General features: G+C 44.4%; 1 protein-coding gene and 1 non-coding gene across 3 annotated transcripts in view; both read right to left on the minus strand.

Annotated features, from left to right (window-relative positions):
- Nucleotides 1-6,023, minus strand: part of POLR3E (RNA polymerase III subunit E) — a 38,156-nt gene extending 32,133 nt beyond the window's left edge. Inside the window, exon 1 of one of the 2 annotated variants that reach the window (XM_032843959.1) lies at nt 5,917-6,023. The gene's annotated coding sequence lies outside the window, so the exon portion shown is untranslated. The remainder of the gene's footprint in view (nt 1-5,916) is intronic. The other variant, XM_032843956.1, reaches the window with a different exon arrangement.
- A 213-nt stretch (nt 6,024-6,236) lies between these two features.
- TRNAL-AAG lies at nt 6,237-6,318 on the minus strand. The gene has a single exon. It is a non-coding gene; the product is annotated as a tRNA-Leu (tRNA).
- Nucleotides 6,319-12,937: the final 6,619 nt, after the last annotated feature.

Consider the following 12,937-nt stretch of genomic DNA (forward strand, 5'->3'; position numbering starts at 1 on the left):
AAAGAAGAGAAAAGAGGAAGGACCCAAATTATAAAATCATGAATGAAAGAGAAGAGATCACAACCAACACTAAAGAAATACAAACAATTATAAAAACATATTATGAGTAACTATACACCAGCAAATTTGACAATCTGGAAGAAATGGATGCATTCCTAGAGACTATAAACTACCAGAACTGAACCAGGAAGAAATAGAAAACCTGAACAGACCCATAACCAGTAAGGAGATTGAAACAGTCTTTAAAAACCTCCCAAAAAACAAGAGCCCAGGGCCAGATGGCTTCCCAGAGGCACTCTACCAAATGTTTAAAGAATTAATATCTATTCTCCTGAAACCGTTCCAAAAAACAGAAATGGAAGGAAAACTTCCAAACTCATTTTATGAGGCATTACCTTGATCCCTACACCAGACAAAAACCCCATCAAAAAGAATTACAGACCAATATCCTTGATGGACACAGATGCCAAAATTCTCACCAAAATACTAGCCAATAGGATCCAACAGTACATTAAAAGGATTATTCGCCATGACCAAGTGGGATTTATTCCTGGGCCGCAAGGTTGGTTCAACATCCACAAATCAATGTGATAGAATACATTAATAAAAGAAAGAACAAGAACCATAGGATACTCACAACAGACGCTGAAAAAGCATTTGACAAAGTACAGCATTCTTCTTGATCAAAACTCTTCACAGTGTAGGCAAAGAAGGTTCATACCTCACTATCATTAAAGCCATCTATGAAAAACCCACATCGAGTATCATTGTCAATGGGGATAAACTGAGAGCTTTTCCCCTAAGGTCAGGAACACGGCAGGGATGTCCACTATCACCACTGCTATTCAACATAGTACTAGAAGTCCTAGCCTCAGCAATCAGACAACAAAAACAAATAAAAGGCATCCGAATCAGCAAAGAAGTCAAACTCTCACTCTTTGTAGATGATATGATACTTTATGTGGAAAACCCGAAAGACTCCACTCCAAAACTGCTAGACCTCATACAGGAATTCAATAAAGTGTCAGGATATAAAAATCAATGCACAGAAATCAGTTGCATTTCTGTACACCAACAGCAAGACAGAAGAGAAAAAAAGGAGTCGATCTCATTTACAATTGCACCCAAAACCGTAAGATACCTAGGAATAAACCTAACCAAAGAGGCAAAGAAACTGTACTCGGAAAACTATAAAGTACTCATGAAAGAAACTGAGGAAGACACAAAGAAATGGAAAAATGTTCCATGCTCATGGATTGGAAGAACAAATATTGTGAAAATGTCTATGCTACCTAAAGCAATCTACACATTTAGCGAGATCCCTATCAAAATACCATCCATTTTTTTCAAAGAAATGGAACAAATAATCCTAAAATATATATGGAATGAGAAAAGACTCTAAATAGCCAGAGGAATGTTGAAAAAGAAAGCCAAAGTTGGTGGCATCACAATTCCAGACTTCAAGCTCTATTACAAAGCTGTCATCATCAAGACAGTATGGTACTGGCACAAAAACACACACATAGACCAATGGAACAGAATAGAGAGCCCAGAAAATGGACCCTCAACTCTATGGTTAACTAATCTTCAACAAAACCGGAAAGAATATCCCATGGAAAAAAGTCTCTTCAACAAATGGTGTTGGGAAAATTGGACAGCCACATGCAAAAGAATGAAACTGGACCATTTCCTTACACCACACACAAAAACAGACTCAAAATGGATGAAAGACTTCAATGTGAGACAGGAATCCATCAAAATCCTTGAGAAGAACTCAGGCAGCAACCTCTTTGACTTCAGCCCCAGCAACTTCTTCCTAGAAACATCGCGAAAGGCAAGGGAAACAAGAGCAAAAATGAACTATTGGGACTTCATCAAGATCAAAAGCTTTAAAAAAATAATAAAAGAAAAATGAATTTAAAAAATTTAAAAAAATAAAAAGCTTTTGCACAGCAAAGGAAACAGTCAACAAAACCAAAAGACAACTGACAGAATGGGAGAAGATATTTGCAAATGACATATCAGATAAAGGGCTAGTATCCAAAATCTATAAAGAACTTATCAAACTCAACACCCAAAGAACAAATAATCCAATCAAGAATTGGGCAGAAGACATGAACAGACATTTCTGCAAAGAAAACATCCAGATGGCCAACAGACACATGAAAAAATGCTCCACATCACTCGGCATCAGGGAAATACAAATCAAAACCACAATGAGATACCACCGCACATCAGTCAGAATGGCTAAAATTAACACATGAGGAAATGACTGATGTTGGCAAGGATACGGAGAAAGGGGAACCCTCCTACACTGCTGGTGGGAAGGCAAGCTGGTTCAGCCACTCTGGAAAACAGTATGGAGGTTCCTCAAAAAGTTGAAAATAGAATTACCCTATGACCCAGCAATCGCACTACTGGATTATTTACCCTAAAGATACAAACGTAGCGATACAAATGTAAACGTGCACCCAAATGTTTATAGCAGCAATGTCCACAATAGCCAAGCTATTGAAAGAATCTACATGTCCCTCAACAGATGAATGGACAAAGATGTGATATATATATACAAATACACACACAATTGAATACTAAGCAGCCATCAAAAGAAATGAAATCTGGCCACTTGCAATGACATGGTTGGAACTAGAGGGTATTATGTAATCGAAGTAAGTCAATCGGAGAAAGACAATTTTATCATATGATCTCTCTGATATGAGGAATTTGAAAGCAGGGCAGGGGGTCCTAAGGGGTAAGGGAAAAATGAAACAAGATGGGATCAGGAGGGAGACAAACCATAAGAGACTCTTAATCTCACAAAACAGAGGGTCGCTGGGGGGGTGAGGGGATAGGGTGGTTGGGTGATGGACACTGGGGAGAGTATGTGCTATGGTGAGTGCTAGGAAACGTTCAAGCCTAGTGATTCACAGACCTGTAGCCCTGGGGCAAATAATACATTATATGTTAATTAAAAAATAAAGAGGAAAAAAAAAATCCACCGCATATAAGCAACCCTGAACATGCACACAATTACAAAACTAAATCAAGGTTTCACATAAGCGTAAGTGCCCCTGTTAGATGTGATGCAGTGAGGTTTTCTGCCCTCATTCTTTGAAATTAAACATGCTGGTTACAATCCTCCAAGGTGGTTTCACATCCCACTAATAAAAAAAATTGTAAGTAATCTCTATGCCGAACGTGGGGCTTGAACTCAACACCCTGCCGTGCTCTACCAACTGAGCCAGCCAGGCACCGCTCACTAATAAACCTTGATCCGTGATTGAAAAGTACTGCTCCAACAAGTCTCCCCGAGGTTCCTCTTTTCTACCTCCAGTCCACCCAGAAACAGCCACAGCTGTCCTTGCAAAAGAGTAAATCACATCATTCTCCTGCTCAAAACCCTTCACCTGCCACATAGAATAAAATCCAAACTCCGTTCCATGGCCTCAAGGCCTTACGTGATCTTGCCCCTGCCTTTCCCTCACCATCTACATGGCCAGGTGGCCATCTGCTGGGTCCAAAAGAGTTCCCAGTCTGTCTCAAGACCTTTGCATGACATCCGCTTTTCCCAGGTCTTTTCAAAGCGGGCTGCTTTTCATTAGATATTCCTCTCCCACCCCCTCCAGGAGGGAAGTTCCCTGGCCGCCCACCTGAAAGAGCCCCTCCCAACCAGCTCATAGTCACGACCACCTCTCCCTGTTTTCTTTCCTTCACGGTTCTCACCGTCTGGAACTGTCTAGTCTGTTTGCGTTTGTGCTGCCTGCCTCCCGCACTGGAATGTAAGCTCCACAGGGCCTGGCAGTTACCTCAACCGTAAAGTAGAGATCAAGTTGTTATAAGGATTATTATCTCTTTTTAAAATCCATGCTGTTCTCCCAATACCTAGAACAGTGCCTGGCATGAAGTGGACGCTCAATACAGTACAAAGAACAAATAAATGAAATAAATGAACGCGTGAAATCAGGCGGTTACAGACCCTTCATCAGCCCCATCCAGACACTGGTGGACTCGTGGTTTGAGTCTCATGGACATTTGCAGACAGACAGGGGCTGTGACCCAGGCAGAAGCAGACCTCCCAGCCACAAACCAAGCTTCTCCAACTGAAGTGACCACCTGTGACCAACCTGGGGGTCCTGTGGCCAATCATGGTACTCTGTGGCAGTGGCTGTGCCCTTCGGCACATGAAATTTCCCCCAGGAGGGAGCTACCAACAAAGGGAAAGGAGACAAGGACACCAGGTGGAGGGAAGGAGGGGTTCACAGCAAAGGAAATACCAGAGTGCCACCCACACCTGGGTGCATCCCGGTGCACCTGGGAATCTAACCTGTCAGACAATCGGAAATGCAGAGGCATCTCCAAAGTCTCTCTAGCTACTAGGCAGAGAAGACAAAGTACAATGCAGTTAAGAGGAAAGGGCTCCAAGGACAAACAGTCTCAAGGTCTGGATTCTAAATGCCTGTGTGTGTCTCTGGCTAGACAACTCCCCACTCTGGGTCACCTCAGCTCCCACCTGTGTTAATGCGTTAGTCTGGAGAAAAAGTACTCATTAACCCTTAACTAGCATCAGACCCTTCTCCAAGGACTTCACAATTGTTCTCATCTTCTCAATTGTCCTCTAAGTCAAGACTCATCCTTCCCAGTTAAGAAACAAGGAAACTCAGATTTAGAGAGTAGGCAATTTTGCCCAAGGTCACTGTGCTGGAGAATAGCAGAGCCAGAGAGGAAGCCCAGGTCTGGCTGATGTCAACCATCCGTATTCTTAACCACTATGCTGCACACCTCCTCAATAAAAGGCAGTATGGGATAGTGGGTAAGAGCCTGGATTCTCAGAATGAAACGCCACCGGTTCAAATCCCACCTCAACTACTTCCAATCGGTGGCCCGCTGAGAATTGTTTCGACTGGAGGACTCTCACTATTTTCATCCCTAAAATGGGGATATTAAAAGTACCAACCTCCCAAGGGCTGCGGTGAGGATTAACTAAGGTAATAAATGTAACCCGCGGAGAGCTTTGTTATTACTTGGCAACATGGGGTTTTTTTTTTTTTTTTTTTTTTCCAATGTCGGAGAGCACAACGCGGCCACAAATCAAACCCTGCGAGCTGGGGCTCCTAGCGTCTCACCCTATTTAGCCGTCACCACAACCCTAAGTGGCAGCCAATTTTATTATCCCCATTTCCCAGATGAAGAAACGCTGGCGACTGTTAAGACCTCCTCGTCGCCCTCCGATTTTAACGCTGACACAGCTGAACGACCTTGTTTATGTACGGGTTGACTTGACGTGCTTACTGACAGACACCTCCTCCAACCCCACGGTCGGGGCCGTACCCGCGGCACCGTGCTGGCTCTCAATGAACGCTGAATGGTGGCCTGAATAGGTGAATGAAGAATGTCGGGCCTGGCCTGGCGGAGGCTGCTCTGGCTCAGGGCAAGGAGGGGGCCGGGGCACGCTTGGGTACCCCCCCGCCCTGGCCGGCGGGGCGGGCCGCCAGCCCCGGGCCACACTGTCCAATGGGTTTCGCCTTCCTCGCAGGTGGTCAGGCCCCCTCTCACGCCCACCACGCAGCCATCGCCACTAGCCGCCGCGCTGGCGGGACACCGGCTGCCTTCGGACAGGTGCTCTCGCAGGAGGCCCGCCTGGGCCCGGCGGAGCACGGCTGCGGGACCCTGAGTCACCGCCGGCAGCCTCGGCCGCGACATCCCCGACTCCCGGGCCGGGCCGAGGTCGGAGCCCGCGGCCGGCCCGGGTCTACGGGAGCGGGCTACCCATCCCTCCCGCCCGAGTCCCGGGAGGCCCCCAGCCCCTGAGCTCCGCGCGGCGCGGGCCTCCCGGCCTACTCGGCAGCCCTGCCCAGGCCCACCTCGCGAGTGCGGCCCCACTCCAGACCCGGCGTGCGCTGCCTTCCCGGCACTCACCTCTCCGCGGGGGCCGCGCGCGGGCGGTGGCAACGGCCCAGGTACCCGCGGTCTGCAGAGGCGGCGGTGGCCCGGCTCTTCTCTTAGGCAGCGGCCATGTTGCTGGTGGAGAAACTCCAGCGGACACGTGGGGGGAGCGGGGCCGGGCCTCACGCTTCCTTTTACCCACAATGCCCCGCCCCGACGCGAGCAGACCCGCCTCCTCGCCGCTCCATTCATGCCGGCCGCTGGCCGGGTCTGGCAGCAGGGGGCGCTGATGATCCGGCAAAAGAACAAAACGGACACCCCACTAAGGCGGAGAAGCCAAAAGTGAAGCACCCTGGCAGCGGTGGGATTCGAACCCACGCCCCCGAAGAGACTGGAGCCTTAATCCAGCGCCTTAGACCGCTCGGCCACGCTACCCAGCTCGTGAAGTGTTCTTCCAGGAAGCTACTTAATAGTTTCCTGAGCAAATTTCACTGACGTTTCTAGTGCTTTGCCTGATTTCGATGGACTTACTTTGAATGTGTCATATATTTTAAAAGAAAACATTTGCTCCAATAATTACACCCAGATTCGTTTCAAATAGGTTTTAGAGCGAAAAGCAGCTTAAGAATCTGTGTTCTGGGTCGGCTGTTTAACCCGGAGACCTCAGAAGGAGCCACGTATCTCCGTAGAAATGACGGATTCCAGCAGTAATTCTCCCTAGGGGCTACGAAAACAAAATCGGGGGAGCTGGTGTAAGCAGTTTACTCTGAAACGCTATGAGTTTTAATTTTTAGTTACTCAAATAGTGAATTATTGCAAAATATCACACTTTGCAGATAAGTTACAATGCTCTTTTATCTTTGACCCTAAGTCCCATCCACAGAGGTAACCAGCTTAGTATCTATCTTTCTGGATTTTCTGCTGTGAATTTATGTGGATTTTTTTGGATATATTCATATGCATACATAGATACCTATAGAGAATTGATGTTTTTATTGTGTATGGGTTTTTACATAAATATTATCATACTATTACTCTTAATCTGAACTGTTTTTTCACCCAAATATACTTTTAAAATATCTATCCATGTTAATGGAAATAGATATTTAAAAATATAGAAAAAGTACAAAGAAAAAATAATCACCCACATTCTCACCACCTAATATTGTAGCATTTCACTTCCAATTCTTTTCCTGTATACATACTTTTCATTAAAAGTTATTCAGTAAACAATATGAATATGCTGTCCTTTTAAAAATCCATTTAAAAATATACTAGAGCATTAAACATTTTTTTAAATAAAAATATATTAGACCATTACAAATTAAAAATAAATCCTCCTTCCCAAACATCCTCCCTTGGCTATGACTATTATTATGACTTGATGTGTATGCAATCCATTTTTTATCCCTTCATATCTATATATATTTATACATATAGATACAGATATTTGTGTATTTATACATATATTCTCATGAGCAATATATAGAATGGTCTTCTGTATGTTTTCCATTTTCATAAATATTATTGTGCCAAGATCATTCTGAAACATGTTCCTCTACTCCAACATTATGAGGTCTATTACCAATGCATAGAGATTTTATTCCTTGATACGAATATGGACATTTTAGTTGTTTATATTATATTGCTATATTCAAGTTCCTGGTTAATATCTAACTAGCACACACCCTAACATTTGGGCATTCCATATCTCTCCTTATCTTCAATTCCTCCTCAACTGAGTTTTTCCCCCATCTACTTTTAACATAAATATTGATATGCAAAGATTTCATTGCATCAGGAGAGTTTGTTGCTTTTAAAGGAATTTTTAAAGAAATACAGTAGCAGCCATCTATTGAGGACACAGAATAGCCATTGTTGGGGATTCAAGCTAAATGAGGAATAGTTCTTAAGATCGAAAGAGGCATTCATCTAGTCGCAGTGTTTTAGTACTAGGAGGGACTTTGTGAGTTGTGTGCCGAGTTTTCCAGAAGGAAATATCCTCATGGTAAAGGATAATTGCTGGAATATTTGCCTAATCTCACTTTTCTAAGAATTGCCTGCACTGCCCAAAGAGCGGATCCCTGGCAGTCCCCTCGGTGCTGTGCCCCCATCCCTGCCACACCATGGGCAGGGGTGTCTGTGGTAGATACAGCACTCGGGTCAGACCAATCAGAGCCTCTTTTGAGAGTCTGAACTGAGACATGGTGGTTTCCTGATTTGTTAATTTTACTGTCTTCAGTGTTAGAGTGTAAAGTGTTAGGCTCTAAGACTGACAGGAGCAAGGGAGAAAGGGAGATTTGGGATGGCCATATTTTGTGAAATAGATTGGAGAAGTAGAGAAGGCCAGTGCGTGGGGGAGAAAAGAATGATACAAGCAGAAGAAGAGAGTCATAGAGAAATCCTGAAGGTTTTCCGGCTCCCATCTCAAGATCCTTCCTAGGACCCAGTGGGATTCACATTTGTGGAGACATCCTTTTATCATTACAATAAATGCCCCTCATCTGCTCAAGCTAGTGCTACCTTGTAGCCGTCCATCATAAGAAATAAACTCCACTTGCATGGTAGGGGCTCAGATGAAGCTAGAGGTATTTCTGACAGAAGATTCTGGAGCAATTCAGGTCTGTCCCTACTAATATAAACTGAACGGGGTACTTAACAGGAATCCTGCACAGACGCAGGCTGATTCTGAAAGGCAGAGCTCCGGGCCTCCCTTTGGGAGTTTCTTGCAGGGTCGAAGCCCCCTTGCACAGCTGTCTGTGTCAATCAGATGCAAACCTAAAAAGCAGGAGAAGCAGAATGTTGTATCAGAACTCCTGGACCCACAGCATCCCAGCAGCTTTAAACAGGGGAGACGGAGGGAAGGGCTGAAATCCTCACCATCCCTTGGTGTCCCTACTTCTCTGCCCCTGGTTAATGGGGCAGGTGGAGGGAGGAAGCACCACAGAGCAAACACTGTTCATTTGTCCCCCAACCCCAATCTGGGGACTTTCAGGTGAAGGCTGGCACCTTCTATATCATAAGCCCTCAGCTTATGGGGACTCAGTCCTGGATCCCCTCCCTTCTTCACTCCCTTGCTTCCATCAAAGGAAATTTATCTGAAACCTGGACTGAGACCAAACCTTTCTGCACGAATCTCTTTGGAAAGAAATGAACATTCCTGATAAAACGCTTAAGCTTCTTCTTAAGAAATATAATGGCACTGAGATTTGTACTTCGAAGCTAATTTTCTACTCACCCTGTTGACGGTCATCTGTCAATCTTTTTAATCATTCTTGTCCTATAGAGTGTCTACCAGGATAGAGGTAAAAAAGTGGTCAACCTTGTGCTGAGTTTGGCTGGGTGGGTGGGGCTGTATTGCCTGGAAAGGCCCAAGGGAGCTTTCTGGGGTGCTGAAAATGTTCAGAAGTTCATCAAGTTGTACACTAAAGATTGTGTGATTTACTCGATAGAGGTGGAAAAGTATTAAAAAGCGATTTTTAAAAAAATTTTTCCTAATGTGAATCTTTGAATTAGCCTCCCAGGGGATCCACACTGGCAGCCAGATTGCAACACAATTTTGACATAGGCTTGCAACAAAACCATCCAAAAAGTTTAACATTCTCTTCTAAACTTCAGAGCCCTCTTCCACTTCCTCCCCAAAGGGAATACTCTGCCTGGGTGAGAACCTGTTGTTTTTCCCTTTCCCTGTCTTCTGGTTCCAATACTGATTTTTCCTTTGGGAAACACTCTCCGGGCGGTGTACAAGGAACTGTCAATCAAAAGCGCTAAGAGGGCGGGCACAAGACCCAATTAGGCCAATCAGAGGCTTTAGCCTGGGAATCGGACTCTGAATCTGGCCCTCAATAACCCTCAGTAAGGCAGTAAACCGAACTTCCAGACATCTATCTGTCACCTTCTGCTTCCTGGATCTACACACTTGCCCTCGTACCTCTCTTTCTGAGGCCTGATTCTTTCCCTTTTACCTGCCATTCTCTAAGTTGCTTCCTCCCCCGCAAGTCGCTTCTTTGCTAAAAGTTAACTAGCACTGAGTTACCTACAGCCAAGGCAACCATATGATCACGGTGGGCTTCCCAAAAAGGAACTTTCCCAAAAAGGACACACGCTTCGGTTGCGTGCAGAGCATACACCTTCAGCTCGGTGCTCAGAGCACTTTTCTTTCTTTCTTTTCTGGAACAAATGCTTAATTGGAAGAAAAACTAGGGCACCGGCGTGAACGAGGGCTCTCCCTGGTAAACTGGGACATGCGGTCACCCTCCACCTTGACCACTCAAAGATCCATCTAAGTTGACAGCCCCGAGTGGGATGTCCTATGTTGAGTCACACATACAGCTGTGAGGCCCTTTGCTGGTGGGGGACCCCTCAATTCTTCTGCATCTCAGCTTTGTAAACAAGCACCTGGTGTCCCAGGAAGGTGCTGGAGGCCCATGAGAGTAACATGGGAGCCTCAGTTGTCACCGTTTATATTGGAACATTGACGACATCTGATCTTAGAACCTTCCAACTTTCCTTCTTGACTAATGAGAACGTTCTTCGCAAATGGTTTTGCCATAGGACCACATTAAGCCTCCTCTTTCTCATCTGTGAAAAGGTCACGATAATACTGACGTTTGTTGCAAGGTTACAGATAACTGTATGCACCCAGCCCAGTGACTGACATACTGTATCTCGTCGCTCAGAACTGTGTTTCACATTTTAATATCTCTACAATTGACCTGTATCCTGTGATCAATGGCAGGTGGTTTATTTTCAGTAGTTTTTTTTGTTTTGTTTTGTTTTTTTTACTTACTTGATTCATAAAATAATGGTACGTCTTAAAATCGATGCTTAGATTCGATAAAACATAGTAGATGCTTGATACATTAGTTATTATGATAAATTTTTAACTTACCAGACGTAATTTAATATTATTAACTATTGGGGCTCCTGGGTGGCTCAGTGGGTTAAGCCTCTGCCTTCTGGTCGGGTCATGGTCCCAGGGTCCCAGGGTCCTGGAATCGAGCCCCGCATTGAGCTCTCTGCACAGCAGGGAGCCTGCTTCCCCTTCTCTCTGCCTACTTGTGATCTCTGTCTGTCAAATAAATAAATAAAAATCTTTAAAAATTATATATATTATTAACTATTGTTAATATCGTTAAATATTGTTAACTATTATAGTATTGTTAACTATAACTATATTGTGGCTATTTTAAATTCTTACTTTAAAAAAAAAAATTATTTAGGGGCGCGTGGGTGACTCAGTTGGTTGGGGGACTGCCTTCAGCTCCGGTCATGGTCCTGGAGTCCTAGGATGGAGTCCCACATCAGGATCCCAGCTCCATGGGGAGTCTGCTTCCCCCTCGGACCTCCCCTCTCATGATCTCTCACTCTGTCTCTCTCTCAAATAAATAAAAATTTTTTAAAAAAGATTATTTATTTGAGACTGAGCAGGGAGCCCTTGATCCATCCCAAGACCCTGGGATCATGAGCTGAGTTAAAGGCAGATGCTTTTTTAGCCACCCAGGCGCCCCTAAATTCTTACTTTGATAATTTTATCAAAGTTGTAATATGTGTATCAATTCTGTAAGGCTTGTTACCAAATCAGCAGTATGCCTGCCCCATCTGCCCCATGCGACCACTTTCAGCTCTCAGATGATTCTTTTTTTTATATATATATTTTTTAATTAATATATAATGTATTATGAGCCCCAGGGGTACAGGTCTGTGAATCGCCAGGCTTACCCACTTCACAGCACTCACCATAGCACATACCCTCCCCAATGTCCATAACCCCAACCCCCTCTCCCTACCCCCCTCCCCCGCAACCCTCAGTTTGTTTTGTGAGATTAAGAGTCTCTTATGGTTTGTCTCAGATGATTCTTCTGATATTTATTACCAAATGTCTAAATAACACGCTTACATTGCTTTAGTTTTTTGGTTTTTTGTTTGTTTGTTTTAGATATTCCTGACTGGCTTCCTACTAAGGAAAGTAAGAAGTGAACTGTAACCATCTCTACTCCCACCATGGGAAACACTCCCTACCCCAGTCTTCCAAATATTCATACTGTTATTTCATTTCTGTGGAAATTAGTAAATAGCACTCACTAAGCTCGAGCTTAGTTATACACTCAACTATTATTTTGCCTTTTGTGGAAAATGTTCATAGTTAACAATCGCCTGAGGAAAAAAAATGTCTAGTTTCTATAATTCGTACCTAACTCAACTTCAAATTGTCCTTCCTTGCCACGCAGACATGAAATATTGATTGCTTCAGTTTCTTGAAGACATTTCTTCCATAGCCCCTTATCAAGCCATAAACTTTTTTTCTTTTCTTTCTTTCTTTTTTTTTTTTTTTTTAAGATTTTATTTATTTAGGGGCACCGGGGTGGCTCAGTGGGTTAAAGCCTCTGCCTTCGGCTCAGGTCATGGTCTCAGGGTCCTGGAATCGAGCCCCGCATCGGGCTCTCTGCTCGGCAGGGGGCCTGCTTCCTCCTCTCTCTCTGCCTGCCTGCTTGAGATCTCTCTCTGTCAAATAAATAAATAAAATCTTTTTAAAAATTTTTATTTATTTATTTGACAGAGAGAGATCACAAGTAGGCAGAGAAGCAGGCAGGCTCCCTGCTGAGCAGAGTGTCCCGGATGCAGGGCTTGATCCCAGGATGATACCAGGACCCTGGGATCACGACCTGAGCCAAAGGCAGAGGCTTTAACCCACTGAAACAGCCAGGCACCCCTCTTTTTCTTTTTTAAAGTAAACTCTACCCTACCCCCAACGTAGGACTTAAATTCAGCACCCTGAGATCAAGAGTTGCATGCCTTACGAACTCAGCCAGCTGGCGCTCCCACAGGACTATAAACTCTAAGTTTCCGGCAAGGCCACCATGTTCAGATCATTCTTCACCCTTGGGGATCTGATTTCACCCCAGTCTGGTGCTGGATCCCGTGCATTTCTTGTTATTCCCACACACGCTAGCCTTCCTTTGATAGAGCAAATCTTCCAGTGACTTCTGGAAAGAGTACCTGAAAGGCTAATTTTTTTGAGAACTTACAGATCTGAAAATGTCTTTATTCTATC

Source organism: Lontra canadensis, unplaced genomic scaffold (assembly GCF_010015895.1).
Source record: "Lontra canadensis isolate GAN:19392208 unplaced genomic scaffold, GSC_riverotter_1.0 scaffold146, whole genome shotgun sequence".
Taxonomy (NCBI): domain Eukaryota; kingdom Metazoa; phylum Chordata; class Mammalia; order Carnivora; family Mustelidae; genus Lontra; species Lontra canadensis.